This window comes from Armigeres subalbatus, chromosome 3, assembly GCF_024139115.2.
Source record: "Armigeres subalbatus isolate Guangzhou_Male chromosome 3, GZ_Asu_2, whole genome shotgun sequence".
In the NCBI taxonomy this organism is placed as follows: domain Eukaryota; kingdom Metazoa; phylum Arthropoda; class Insecta; order Diptera; family Culicidae; genus Armigeres; species Armigeres subalbatus.
This window is the reverse complement of record NC_085141.1, coordinates 241,258,696-241,272,847: the sequence shown is the minus strand read 5'-3', so window position 1 is coordinate 241,272,847 and position 14,152 is coordinate 241,258,696. Positions and strand designations below refer to the sequence as shown.

Here is a 14,152-nt window from a genome sequence, read left to right as displayed (position 1 = left end):
AGGTAACAATTTTATAAGAAGAGACATACTTAAACAACTCTGTCATCACCATCATCATCGTCATCTGAGCGTAAGTATCTACCGTTGAAGCGCGTCTGCTACTCGGTCCGGGTTCACGGTGGAGCATATGGGAACTCACATTTATCCGAGACATCGATAATACCAATGACCCACTTATTTCCCCAAATTCGTTGTCGGAACTAAAACAGTATGACTCAAGCAGGATTTTACACCGTGGTACAAACTCATGAAAAAGTGTCGTACCTAAATTGTTACGATACATACTCACGGTTCCAGTAGACTATGATTTATATAGTGATATTCGCAAAATCAAAAGCCCAACCAACATTCAACAGTACTTGAGCCCAAAAGTAATCATCCTTCTTCGGACAACCCGAACAAACCTGACCGTCCGATCCACTGTGAAACGGTCGCGCCTCCACTTGGTGTTTACCTTTCTGTATTGTCGCTGAGTAGCGTCAGATAAGGTCTTCGGTCCCACACAAATATATTATTTATTTACAGATTCATTTCACTTTCGTTCATGATGTTTTCGTATGTAAAAAAGCCTACCCTGGGAGACCCCTAAAACCGGATTTAAAACTCACCGGACAAACGTAAGCCACAATCCTCGCTACATAGTTGGACAATATTTCAAAAACTGGCTCAAAAAACGAAAAATTTCAAATCGAAATGAACATTAGTTTTCAGATGAGTCAAAAGGTCAAATAATTGCACGTGGTATGTGGGGATAAAATGCATGTTATTCATTTTTCGACTTTTATCGCACTGTGCTTCAGACCGTAGCTGATGATGACATGGAATGTTTACCAAAAGATTTGAGTTTGATGTATTCATACGAAAAAAATAAAAACGAGACTAACAGCATATCAAGCACTTGTGCATGTGCTGAGCGAGATGATGTGGCGCCTCAAACGGACGTCACCGGGGTGTTGTTGGATGCTTGGGGTTCGTGTTGGAATTTTTCACTCGCCTCGTTTGCAGTTGTCTTTCTGATGCTGCCCGTGAGTTGTTCGACATGGTTATTATGTTGTTATTGCATGTTACGCAATGCACTATTTTAATATGCTATTATTTTCCTCTTCTCTTCCATGCCATTCGCTCGACTGCAGTGGGCAATGGCAGCTTCAAGATCAAGTTCAAGGCTGATTTCCTCAACCGGCGTTTGTTGCGGCGCAGACTAGTCACACTACTTCTCACGATTGCAGCTCTAGCGCAGTGAAGCCGTTGACTCAAAACAAAGCGAAGGTTGTTAACGAAGCTTGCCAAAACAGATCTGAGAAAGTTGTTTAGGAATGGATGCCAATAAATAGAACAAATTAGAGGTGAGATGTTAAATGATAAACTATTGTCAGTTTGCATTTAATGGGGAAATGTTTCGCATCAAACATGCTAGGGGCCAAGGGGCAAGTAACTCTAAACTTTGCGATAATATCACTCATTGTCTCGCAATAGTATTTCCTGATATTTCTAGTATCCACGATTTTCGTCAAACAATGAAACGGTTGCTAGTTCGGTTGTTATGGCGTTTGACAAATTAGTTGATGAAACACAGTGCACCCCCGTATAGGAAACACCTGATTTCTACCTTCCACAGATTCTAGAAAACTTTCAAACCGCATTTTAAGTTTCTAATACTATCAAACCAAAACGTGGGTCCCAAAGGTTGCTCAAAAAGTAATAGTAATAGAAATAGTTGTTCAGTGGTTTTTCTAAGAATTTAAAGGAGACTGAAATCATGTGTTGCCTAAAACTGGGCGGACTGTATCGACTTGGTGACGTTGTGTTTCATGCTTTCCCAACCAGGGCTCTTCGATCAATTTACCGTAGATACGACGTAGTTTTTCGCTAGTATTTGTTAGTATTTTTGGATACTGTCGAAAGTTTAGAGTTAGTTGCCCCTTGCAAGGGGCTCTAACTGATGGGTGGGAGTAATGTACATCAACATAAGTGCTGTCAAGGGATCGAATACAAAGCGAAATGGAAAAATCTCTCACTTATCAGCTCTGTATACACTCACGTTATGTACCTAGCATACCATAAGATACGTTTTTCGCAAGCTGTTACATTTTTTGATTTCAAATAGTTTTTAAAAATGCTTTCACTTATTTTATTTGCGCACTAGATGAAGCTGTCTGATCTTGCTCGCGTTGTTTTTTTACCTGTCAATCGTATAGTTGATTGCAGCGTCGCACTCTAGATCAGATTTCTTTTGATAGCTTTCTTCAGAACTCTTGAAATCGTAGAGGGGCTGGGCCCTGGGGGTAATATGGACGAACACCCTAAGGAATTGCGTCATTTTCACATGGACAACGTTACTGAACCGTTCATAAAAAAATGTACTCTTCCGCTCATTTTTAGTCGCAACGAAAAATACGCGCCAGATAGTCGCCTAGTTACTTCGATATTTTTTTAAAATTTAGTCGCCACGTGGTGCATTCCTGCGGTGAATGCTTGGATCGCACGTGCTATTTGTACTGCGCAATTTTTTTTCACATCTAGCTAGCTCACATCAAAGCTTAAGGTCACTCCTGACGGAATACAAGTTCCAAAGTGCTAGCGTTTTCGGGGGCACACCACTCGATTCAGAGGCGCCGCACAACTGTCATTTTTGTTGATTTAGCTTTGCTGCGTCGCAGCATGCGTGAAATAATAAAAATGACAGTTGTGCGTTGCTTCCGTATCGAGTGGTGTGCCCCCGAAAACGCGAGCACTTTTAAACTTGGACTCCGTCAGGAGTGACCTTAACACAATTAGTTTATTTTATGAATTGCATGCACAGGCTAAGCGTCTATAAAATGTGGATATGGAAATAAAAATGTTGAATAACGATTATTATATTGGTAACTTGCAATGATTTTACTAAAAGAGCATGTTACTAAAATAAAAACACTAATAAATGTCATTATTGGTGAATTGATGCTTGGCGTTTTCGAAGGTAAACAATACAAACTTTTCAAATTAAAATTTCGGTTTAAAAAATGTACGTTCTTTATATGGTTCAAATTACACCCATCAGAACGTGTCCGGGAAAGGGCCGTTTAACCGAATACCGTTCGGCCGAAGGCCACTAGACCGAATATACTATTTGGTCGAATAGATCATTAGGCCGAAAGTCATTTGGGCGAAAGGGTCATTTGGCCGAAACGATCATTTGGCCGAATGGATCATTTGGCCAAAAGCGTTATTTGGCTGAATAGGACATTTGGCCGAATTGGTTATTTGGCCGAAAGGGTCATTTATCCGAAAGTGTCATTTGGCCTAAAGGGTCAATTGGCCGAATAGAACATTTGGCCGAAATACACATTTGACCGAACATTTAAAAGTGAGAAATGAGAAGTGAGAAGTCTCCCTACTCACTTTTTATTTCTCACTGGCCACTGTAAAAAGTGAGAAGTGACCACTCTTACTTCTCACTTCGCACTACTCACTTTTCACAGTGAGAAGTAAAAAATGAGGAGTGAAAAGTGGGACGTCTAACTTCAGAAAATCCAGGAGGACAACAAAGCCCCTGGAGTTGACCAACTACCAGGAGAGCTGTTTAAATAAGGTGGTGAGGCTGGCTAGAGCGGAGATGAGGTTCTGCCGCAGGAGTGGATGGACTGTGGACGCCACCTATGAGGTACTCTCCCAAATTTTATACTGCCGACTAACACCAATTGCAAAATAGTTCGTGCGCTACATACAATACAAAACGCTTATTAGACCGGTAGTTCTCCACGAGACGATGCTCGTGGAGGATCAACGCGCACTCAGAGTTTTCGAAAGGAAAGTGTTGCGTACCATCTAAGGCGGGTTGCAGAACGGTACGTGGAGGAGGCGAATGAACCACGAGTTGCATCAGCTGTTGGGAGAACCACCCATTGCTCACACCGCGAAAATCGGACGACTGCGGTGGGCCAGAATGTCGGACAGTGATCCGGTGAAAATGATTCTCGACAACGATTCGACGGGAACAAGAAGGCCCAGCGAGCAAAGTGGATCGATCGAGTGGAGGATGATTTGCGGACCCTGGACCAACCTAAATGGAGAAGACTTTTATGCATCGCACAGGCCACTACGGTCTTAGTCCGAAAATAAATAAATAAAAAGCTAATTTATAGTCCCCAAAACTAGCTAGTATAGGAATAATGAGTAATGAGTAAAAAATGCATGCATATTTGCTTGTGTCGTCCATAGCCATGTGACTCATTAACAGTGTCCTGGTGCGGGCATTCTGCTGTTGTTGGTCGACGGTACAGCAGCAGTGCCTTCATTCTGCTTTGTTCTCACCGAGATAGCTAAGTAAGTTGTGACGATACGACCGCAGGAAGAAAACAGAACTGCGCAATAAAAAGCCCTTTTCGACTAGATGCTGATGTCATATTAGAAATTTAGAGACAGTACTCGTCGATAGAAACCCTTCCGCACGCGATGGTATATGAGCATATCAAACCACCTTCCTTTTGCCAGTGGAGATATATCAGCTTCCACACTGATAATCTTCATACGGAAGTTTGGCTGAAGGAAGGTCGTGCCCTCCACTCGCTTTCAAATCAACTTCTATGAAACATTCTTCATGCCTGCCGTATCCATAACGTGTTTCTATATCACACAATGAGGCTAATCCACGTGAAGCAAGAAATGCATCGTTACGCTGGTTGATCCGTAGGTCTATTCTTCCAGAAGTTCTTGGATGACCTACAAACCTTGAAAATGATTATAAACCACTCAGGGTGGACCAAAATGGGGCTACTCCACTGGAAGTCACACATGAAAGTGCAACCTTTACTATGGGTGATCCGTAGAACTATACTCCAAGGAGCTTGAGGATAACCTTGAACATGATTACACACCACCCAGCGTGCTTCTATGGACCAAAATGGGTTTATTTCGCTAGAACACACAAATGAGAAGCCCTTCGTTACGCTGTATTACGGGTATTGGTCCAACTAGGACATTATTTTTTATAATGTTCTGAAATACAGATGTGAATGTGTACATTATGTGGAAGATTTTGATTTTAAAATGTGTATAGCCACTTTCATTCGAGGGGATCCGAACACACGACCCTGAGGGAGAATTTATGTCGCTTCGTGTTCGAAAGTAGTTTTTTGTTGTATCGATAGCTTTCCAGTCTTTGATGTGGTGAAACGGATAATTTTTGGTCCGATGAGGAAAACCTTCACCTGAATGACATTGTTCCCAGGCCTGAAATAGATTGGATTGGATTGGGATTAGTTGTGCCCGCTTGGAAACGAGAAGTATGACGGACGCATTCAGGTTAGTAAGTCAGCTTTCTGTCTAGGAAAACGGACCCTTCCCCTAAAAAGGTCTCAAGCCGGGCAACGGCAACTCATTGGTCGGTCTTCTTCCAAGTATGGCGCATAAGCCGCTCAACAATGCACCGGGAATGCGACTGGCCGACCTATTATAAGAAGGATCCTACATTTGTTTGCTAATAGGACATTGCTATAAATCTGAAATTGGCGGCGTGTGAGCTGAATTAGTGTCAAATGACTTTAATGTTATGACATTCTGGGACATTTTTTAAATTTTGTTCTCATGCCTCACACTTTGTATTTAGAACAATGATCTGTTTGACAAGGAGTTTGCAGTAGCCATCAAGCAAGTGAGTACAGAGTGCTTCGCGTCCGTTCGATCGTACAAAACGCGATTCTCCTCAGTTTCATATGCCACCGGGCGTGCAGGGTTTAACTTTTTTCTCGTCGCGAGAGAGTGAATTAGTGTTATTTCCAATCCCATGGATCACATCGCTTACCGAAGTGAATCCAGATAAGAGCGCATTCCTATCCAAAGACAACCGTGGAGATGCAGAGGTATACGCGGACTCTAGTACCAATGAGAGTCGGACTAACAATCCTTCTCTTCCTATATGACCGTAAGGACGTGGCCGGCGCCGTTATTGACTTTAAATATTTGAGCTTTGTGTACATTTGTTTATTTGTTTTTTTTAACGATCAACATGCTGAATGTAGCCCAAATGATCTACTTATTCTTTATCACAATTTACAAACATTCAGACATTTTCTATAGCTCCCAGTAACTGGTTTCCCGATGCACGAATTTTCTACAAACTGAATTGTTTTCGCCGAGATCTCAGCATATTGTGTTTATTTTCCCGAAGTGGGCACCGCCGAGTTTCAACAAGCATGATTTTTACCGAAGTCTCAGTAAAAGTGACGTTTCGGTTGCTGAGATACGGTAAATATTTTGCTGAAAATCAGCACCTAATAAACGAAATTTTCCGCCGAAATTCAGTTTTTAAGTTTACTGAGCTACAGCGGTGTCCGATTTTGCCGAGCTCGAAAAAGAAAAACTTAGTGTGTCAAGAGTAATCCCGCCTGTCACGTTGACGTCATAAGTGCCTTCTCTTTCAACATGCAATTAAAACCAATTTTGAAGGAAACATATTTAAGGTTTTCAGAATTGATCAAATGTGGAACCATCTTTGTGACATCGATTTGATCAGTCGAATGTAAACAGTTTGACACTATTTCGCACATTGCGTCTGTCGAGACGTGCTTTGCAACTCTTGCAAAAAATATGTAGAATTTTCTACATCCAGTAGACAAATGCCAATTGAGACGAGTCGTTGATGTTTTCGCGATCTAAAGTTCGTTGGGGTGTAGATGTCGAATGTGGATGGTGGCAGCCACTGTTCAACGTTCGTTGCAGTTCTGCGAAGTTTCTCTCATCGTTGAAATTTCCTCCCGTAGCTCATTCACGACGCGATCGATTTGGGCCTCATGGTTGTCTTCCAGAATTTCCTTTTTGGGATCAATTATAGATGCTGCATTGTGCTTCTCACGGAACGATGCTGAGACAAGCCTCACATAACTAGAGCACATTATAAAAATCTACGTATACTCGCATATGATACGTAGGGGAGACTGGGGATACTTGATCCCCTTTTCTTTTTTTCGATGAATCACAGCCAAAAATAAATAAACATACGCGATTTCCACACAGACTCTCTAAGAAATATAGTATTTAACTTTACTGATATATGACAGTCTTTAAATTATGGTTGTTATTGATACACAATCGATTTTTTGGAGTGCTGTCAAAAATCGGCTTTTAAAATGATCGGGGGAAATTGATCCCTTTCCAAGAACTTGCTTTGATAAAATTGGAAGGGTCCCCTCAGATTTTTCAAATATCTTTCCTTCAAAATACGCCAACCCTTCATCAAACCTATCAAATCTACAAAAAATAGAAGCCTCAGAACAGGTTTATATTTTTTTTATTTTTTCGCCAAATTTTTGTATGGGTGACTAATGGATCAAGTGTCCCCATATTGAGGCAATAACTTCAAATCCAAATATCCTAAAACTTTGGAGGAATGTTGACATTTTCACTAGTACAGAACATAAAGCATATTTATGGCTTTGTGCTGTGAAAAACGAAAGCATTTGGTCATTGTTATGAAAAGTTGTTCAAATTTTGCGTGACCAATAAAAAAATCTTTAGGAAGGTCAATGTTCGTACAGCTCATGATATTTATTTACTACTGCACCCATCACAGACGATAGACACCAAATTTTTTTTACGCGGATGGTATTCTTTAATTTTTTGGTTAACCTGAACGTTCAAAGCTTTTTAAATACCACCTGAATTTTCTTCGATTTTTTGTGAATTCTTCCGTGGATTTAACTCATAGTTTCATTAACGCTAAAGGTCTTAATCGACTAAAACCCAACCGTGTAAAAAAAGAGCTTACTCATTCATACCACCAATAGGGCGCGAGCATTTGCCACAACCGAAGTTCATTATTAAGCGTGTAAAGCAAAACTGCGACGGTTACGGCTAATACGGCAATAGATGATTTGGAACACTTTTTTTTTCGATTTCTACTATAAGAACAATGCAACGTAATGATGATACATAAAGCCTGTCCACGTTAAATTTCGAACACCCATCTTCCAATGCGATTTAAACATTTCTACAAACATGGCAGCTTAATCTCTTTGTTTTACTGCTGCTTACAACACATTTTCGTTCTTGTTTAAATTGATAAAATAACGACAAATCAATTTAAATTTATCAAACTGTCCGAAATTTAACGTGGACAGGCTTTATCATTGGAATCGGGTGTGAAAAAACTAGATGCCTCTCCGCATGTAAATAATTTACATTTAACAATTTTCCGTTTGTTGCTGATTGAAATTCGATTGACAAAACAGACGACGTCTCAACTCAACGACACTCGCACATCGAGAATGGGTAGCTAATCCCAAGCCCCATTTATTGTGTTCTTTGTGAAATTTCGCAGGTTCTAGTCAATCACGGAGTAGCAACTACCCGAGCACATGTTAGACAAAAATGATTGCAACAACTTGATTGTGACTAAATCTGGTCGCATATGAATTGCAGTTAGTTATGTGGAACATGTGTGCTGCTAGGGATACGAATTGTGCATTCGTAATGCTCATGCTCAGAACAATGATCTGTTTGATGAAGTTCTAGGATCCTTTGAGGCTCAAGAATAGGTCATTTGGCCGAACAAGTCATTCGGCCGAATATGTCATTTGGCCAAATAGATCTTTGACATCTCACTTTTCACTTCTAGATCACCATTTCTAACTTCACACTGCAAAGAGAGAGGTCTATCTTGCTCTTCCCGCTTTTCGCAGTGAAAGATGATAAGTTAGAAATACGAAGTGTGAATAGAGAAGTGAGACGTCTCACCACTCACTTTATACTTCTCATTTTTCACAGTGAGAAATGAGAAATGAGGAGTGAGAAGTGAGACGTCTATTTTCTTACTTCTCACTTATAATTTCTCACTTCTCACTTCGCACTACTCACTTTTCACAGTGCCTTTTTGAGACGTCAGATGATCCATTTGGCCAAACAAAATAATGGCCAAATGACCTATTCGACCAAACGACCTATTCGATCAAATGACCTTTTCGGCCAAATGGCTCTTTCGGCCAATTGACCTTTTCGGCCAAATAGCTCTTTCGGCCAATTGACCTATTCGGCCGTATGACCCGTTTGGCTAAATGACGTTTGGCCAGATGGGTTTCGGCCAAATGGTTTATTTGGCCTAGTGGCGTTCTGTCAAATGGATTTTAGACAAATGAGTTTCGCTCAAATGACCTATTCGTCCAAATGACCTATTCGGTCCAATGACCTTTACGGGCAAATTACCTATTTTTCCACATGACCCGTTCGTCCAAATGGCTTTCGGCCAGATAGGTTTCGGCCTAATGGTTTGTTCGGACTAATGGACTGCGGCTCTTCCCTGATTTTCTCCAAGTATCGTAGGAATTTTCGGAAAATGGCAGTGGTTGCCTTGTGCAGGAGCACGCCTGTTTTGGAGCAGGCAATGTTATGAAGCATTTGCCTTTTTGGATGAGTTTTCACTGAATTCCCAAGCAGGAGAAGATTTATGACATTAGCATTAGTATTGAGGAATTCGCACATATCTGTAGGTGTTACAAGCCTGGACTATTATGAGAATAGGGTAACTGTCCTATTTTGGACCCCTAGAGGAAGTGCATCCCAAAATATGCTTATATCCATTGAAATACAGGTTCGATATGGGCGGAAATGACACCATCTCAAAGATGAAAGTCTTATTTATGAAACAGAAATTCGAAATGAGCTTCAGTTATTGATAAACCAGTGAAATTTGCCATTTTCCGAAATGAAAATATTCTTCGTTTTGGACAGTGCAACATATTTTGGACCCCCAAATGTACACATTTTGGACACCCCCAATTTAGTCTCTTCAAAGTCAAATTTCTAATTTACCCTGGTCAATTGAGTCGAAGCCAAGTCTTATCTTTCTATTGACATGCATCAATGAGAAGATTCCTGCGTTTTAAATTCACAATTTCGACAAAAACTTATTGTGTACGTTCTGAGATTTTCAGTGATGTATACTATTAGGCGTAATGCATTGTAACGCTCGCCTTCTTGGACAAACTCATTTATTGGAAATTTTATCTAAATATCGCCTTTTCGCACCAAAAACCAGTGAAATAGATGCTGAACCATGTTAATTTCCTGAAGCCAATGGAGGAATTAGCAGCGGCATTGTTTTTATTTCAGAAATCAGAAAAATGTCGCCAAAAGGGGCCAAAATGTGTAGGGGTCAAAATCAAGTTGGTTACCCTAGTATCACTTCCATCCGTTACCAAAGATTTTAGACTAATCACTATCTCCTATATGCAAGCAATACACTCTCCAATAGTCGTGATCTTTCCTGGCCACGTCATTGCGAATACTGAGGAAGAGGAAAGATGGTTAGTTGGACAGCTACTTAAGAAAGATGCAGAGAACTCTATGATCTCTCATAGGTGCCACGCAGAGCATTAATGATTAATCATGATTAATGAATAATGGGTTATTTAATCATTATTCATTAATCATAATCATACAAAAAATATGATTCAATCAATAATCACTAATCGTTAATCATAGAATTTACACAATCAATCATTAATCACTAATCATATTCATAATTGTTTTGAGTTTATTCATTAATCATCAATTTTAATCATTGCATACATCGCTTTTATTCATTAATCTTTAATCATAATCATATAATTTTTATACCTTTCAATAGCCCAATTTGGAAGAAAGGTTACTTGACTATTGATCATTATGCAAATCATTCAATTTGATTATTCATAATCATTAATCATATCGATCGTTAATCAATAATCATACACATGTTGCGCCAACATTTAATCACGATCAGTAATCGTTAATCATACTCCAAGCGTTTTATTCATTATTCATAATCGTTAATCATTGTAAAAAATCAGAAGGGTTGTGTACAAGACACGACCGCTCGACGTAAACTACGTAAAACCTCTTAGTGCAATGAGAATCGTAATATCATATGAACATTAGGTTGAATACATGACACAATAGCGAATTTCAACCAAAAATTATTTTAAACTGTTTTCAGAACAAACATTTTTCTCAATCACCACCGACGACCATACAGATGTTAGTGGGACCGCTACCGGCGCAGCCATCGTCTCAAGTCAATTCAAAAAGCTGCTCTCACGCGCGCGTTTGCGGTTTTGCTTGAAATCATCGTGCGGTTGTCATCAGCATCGGCAGCGTTCAATAGAATTTGTTTAATTTTTTTAGTAGAACAGGTTTGTCGACAGCGAGTTAAAATGAGGAGAAAATTGCATTTACACAATTCTGCTTTCACCAACGACAGCCACTTAATGATTTTCCGCTTATTAGCTACAAACGTCATCTCTGTGAATAATTTTCTGCAACAACTACCCGTCGACGGGTAGACAAGACACGTCGACGACAGGACACGACTATGCACAGGAAAAATGAAACGGTGAGCCAAAAAGTGCGTGCGTTACAGTTACAATCTGATGTCCATGTTGGGGATGCATGAACGGAGTTGGTTAGTTCTGAATCTTTTACCAGACGTGAAAGAACTAAAATTTTCAATAGTTTAACGTTGATAATCAATAGATTTAAAACAATTAACGAATTGCTGGAAAGTTTCCGAAACTATTGATAATAAAATCTCGAAAATGTATCGAAAGATATAGTCGCTATTAACTTTTGAAATTTTACATGATTTCGTGACGGCTCCCAATTTAGAAATTTTCATTTGACACCCTGTATCCGAGGCTTCCCCTTAGACGTAGTTTACGTCAAAATGCTGGCAAATTAATTATTTTGTGTAAAATGGTGATTCTGAAAAATCATAATCTTGAGAGAAAATTTCACTTGGCAACAACTGACGCCATCCATACGAATACATATTAGCAGCACCTACGATGCTGCTAAAATAACAAAACCGAATAAGAATCTTGAAAGAATTTCACTGCCACTGAAGCCATCTCCCTCCGATGTGCGCTCGTGATTCTGCTACGGACGGCAGGCAACTTTATGGCGTCGCCAAGCGGTTAATTTTCACTTTGAATAAAATTCGCCTCGCCTCAATCTTCCTTTGTGTAGAATGGTGGCCCTGAGAAGAACCGATTAATTCCAAATATGTCGACGACGACCACATGATCCACGACACGAGCTGGAATTCGCTCGGCAACTCTGCCGATGATGGAACCGCTCTCCACGACATTTCAAATGAAATGCCTCGCGCGCGGGAGAGCAGTTTTCTTATAATCAATAAAGATGGCTCATTAGTCCCGCCTCTTTGTTGTCCGGTATGAATGAAAATATTGTGTAACCTCACAAACCCCCAAAGGGGCGTGGCTACAGGTTGAACTTTGTTGATTACAAGAAAGCAGCTCTTCCGCGCGCGAGCCATTTCGTTTGAGATGTCGCGAAGAGCAGACCGTGGTACCACCTTTGGCATCGGCGGAGCACCTACCGGGAAATTTTATTCCCGGCGATGGTGTGGGTCGCGCGGTCGTCGTCATTAACATTAGCAGCGCTCAGTTTAAATTTTCTTGTATGAAGTAGGGGGAATGACGGCTTTGGCAGGTTTTGTTCTATTGTCAGGGAGTTTTTGTTGGCCAAATTTTATGAAATTTGGCCACAATATTTTTTGATATGCAAAGAATGTTTTGGCCAATTTTGAGCATAATTAGTTACAGAAAACCCACTGATAATAATAGAACAAAACCTGCCAAAGCCGTAATTTCCCCTACTAACGATTGGCTACCATCAATGAGAGTAGCTTTTATGTCACAACTTGAGGCGTGATGAATTTTGATCAAAGTAAAACTTAATTGCTTGGTGATGGCAGATTGTTTTCCGTCGGTAGTAGAATCACGAGAGCACGATTCAGAGAAAGACTTATAATTTTGGTAGATAGTCATCCATGCGAAAACATTTTTGCAGCTTCTCCGTTTGACGCGCGCTCGTGATTCTACATACATACAGAAAACATACGATGATTCAACTCATCCATGAGTTTTTAGGTGCTGAAATGCCACGCGCGCGCGGGAGAGCAGTTTTCTTATAATCAATGAAGATGACTCATTAGTCCCACCTCTTTGTTGCCGGTATGGCTGCAAATATTGTGTAACCGTCACACACCCCCCAAAGGGGCGTGGCTACAGGTTTAACTTTATTGATTACAAGAAAGCAGCTCTTACGCGCGCGCGAGCCATTTCGTTCGAGAAGTCGCGGAGAGCAGACCGTGGTACCACCTTCGGTATCGGCGGAGCTCCTACCGGAAATTTTATTCCCGTCGATGGTGTGGGTCGCGCGGTCGTCGTCATCAACATTAGCAGCGCTCAGATTAAATTTTCTTGTCTGAAATATGACGGCTTTGGCAGGTTTTGTTCTATTATTGTCAGGGGGTTTTTTGTTGACCAAATTTTATTAAATTTGGGCGAAGTGTGACGACCCATACATAATTTTTAGATGCTTCATATAAAAAGTGTGACATAGGGGGGAGGGAGGGTTGAAAATACCTAATTTTTGCGTTCCGTAATTAAAGGATCTTCCCTTAAGGTGACTCGGGGAGGCACTACACACCGTGTTATTTTTCCTATATTTTGTCTTTTTCTAACATTGTCACCTCGTAATTTTGGAGTGGCGTATTTCGGTTTTCAGTTGTTTGATGTAACTGTAAATGTATCAGCATGTAGATTTCGAGTAAGCACGCGCCGGTGATACTTTTTCAAAATCATATTTGTTGTAAGAAAAAAATTAAGCATTAATGATAATCAATAGTATCAATAGAATTGGCAAATTGCTGAAGGGTTTCCGAATCGATTGATAAGCAAATGTCGAAAATCCATCGAAAGATAAAGACGCTATTAGCGTTTGAAATCTATCCTAATTTTGTGACGGTCTCGAATTTGGAAATTTCCGTTTTACACCCTGTATCTGAGTCTTCCCCTTAGACGAAGTTTATGTCAAAAAATCTGTAGCAAACATCAATACTGACGCCATACATTTTTCTTCAGTCATAATGCGAATCAATTGTTTGCATGGTCTCCTTCCGATACTTACTTGGGATTCAACTACCGACGTTAGCGTTGCGCTTTGAATAAAGTTCATCTCGGAATCGATTTCTTTTTCAATCATCAACAGGAAAAATACAAAATTAGAGTCTCGCGGGAAAATTTCATGTTGTGCCGACAACATCCAAATCGTTGCAAACGCCACATTAGTGAATAAATTGCTGTAGCAATCTTCCGATGACAGCCTATGCTCGGAC

General features: G+C 40.3%; 1 protein-coding gene across 5 annotated transcripts in view; it reads right to left on the bottom strand.

The window, feature by feature from the left end:
* LOC134227325 (phospholipase B1, membrane-associated-like) overlaps positions 1–14,152 on the bottom strand; it is a 124,253-nt gene that overhangs the window by 87,223 nt on the left and 22,878 nt on the right. The window contains exons 1-2 of one of the 5 annotated variants that reach the window (XM_062708715.1): positions 2,019–2,475; positions 50–1,297 (exon numbers count right to left, since the gene is read on the bottom strand). The exons of 3 other annotated variants lie outside the window; for them this stretch is intronic. The gene's annotated coding sequence lies outside the window, so the exon portion shown is untranslated. Of the gene's footprint in view, positions 1–49; positions 1,298–2,018; positions 2,476–14,152 lie in introns of those variants that run through there. One more of the 5 variants, XM_062708714.1, reaches the window with a different exon arrangement.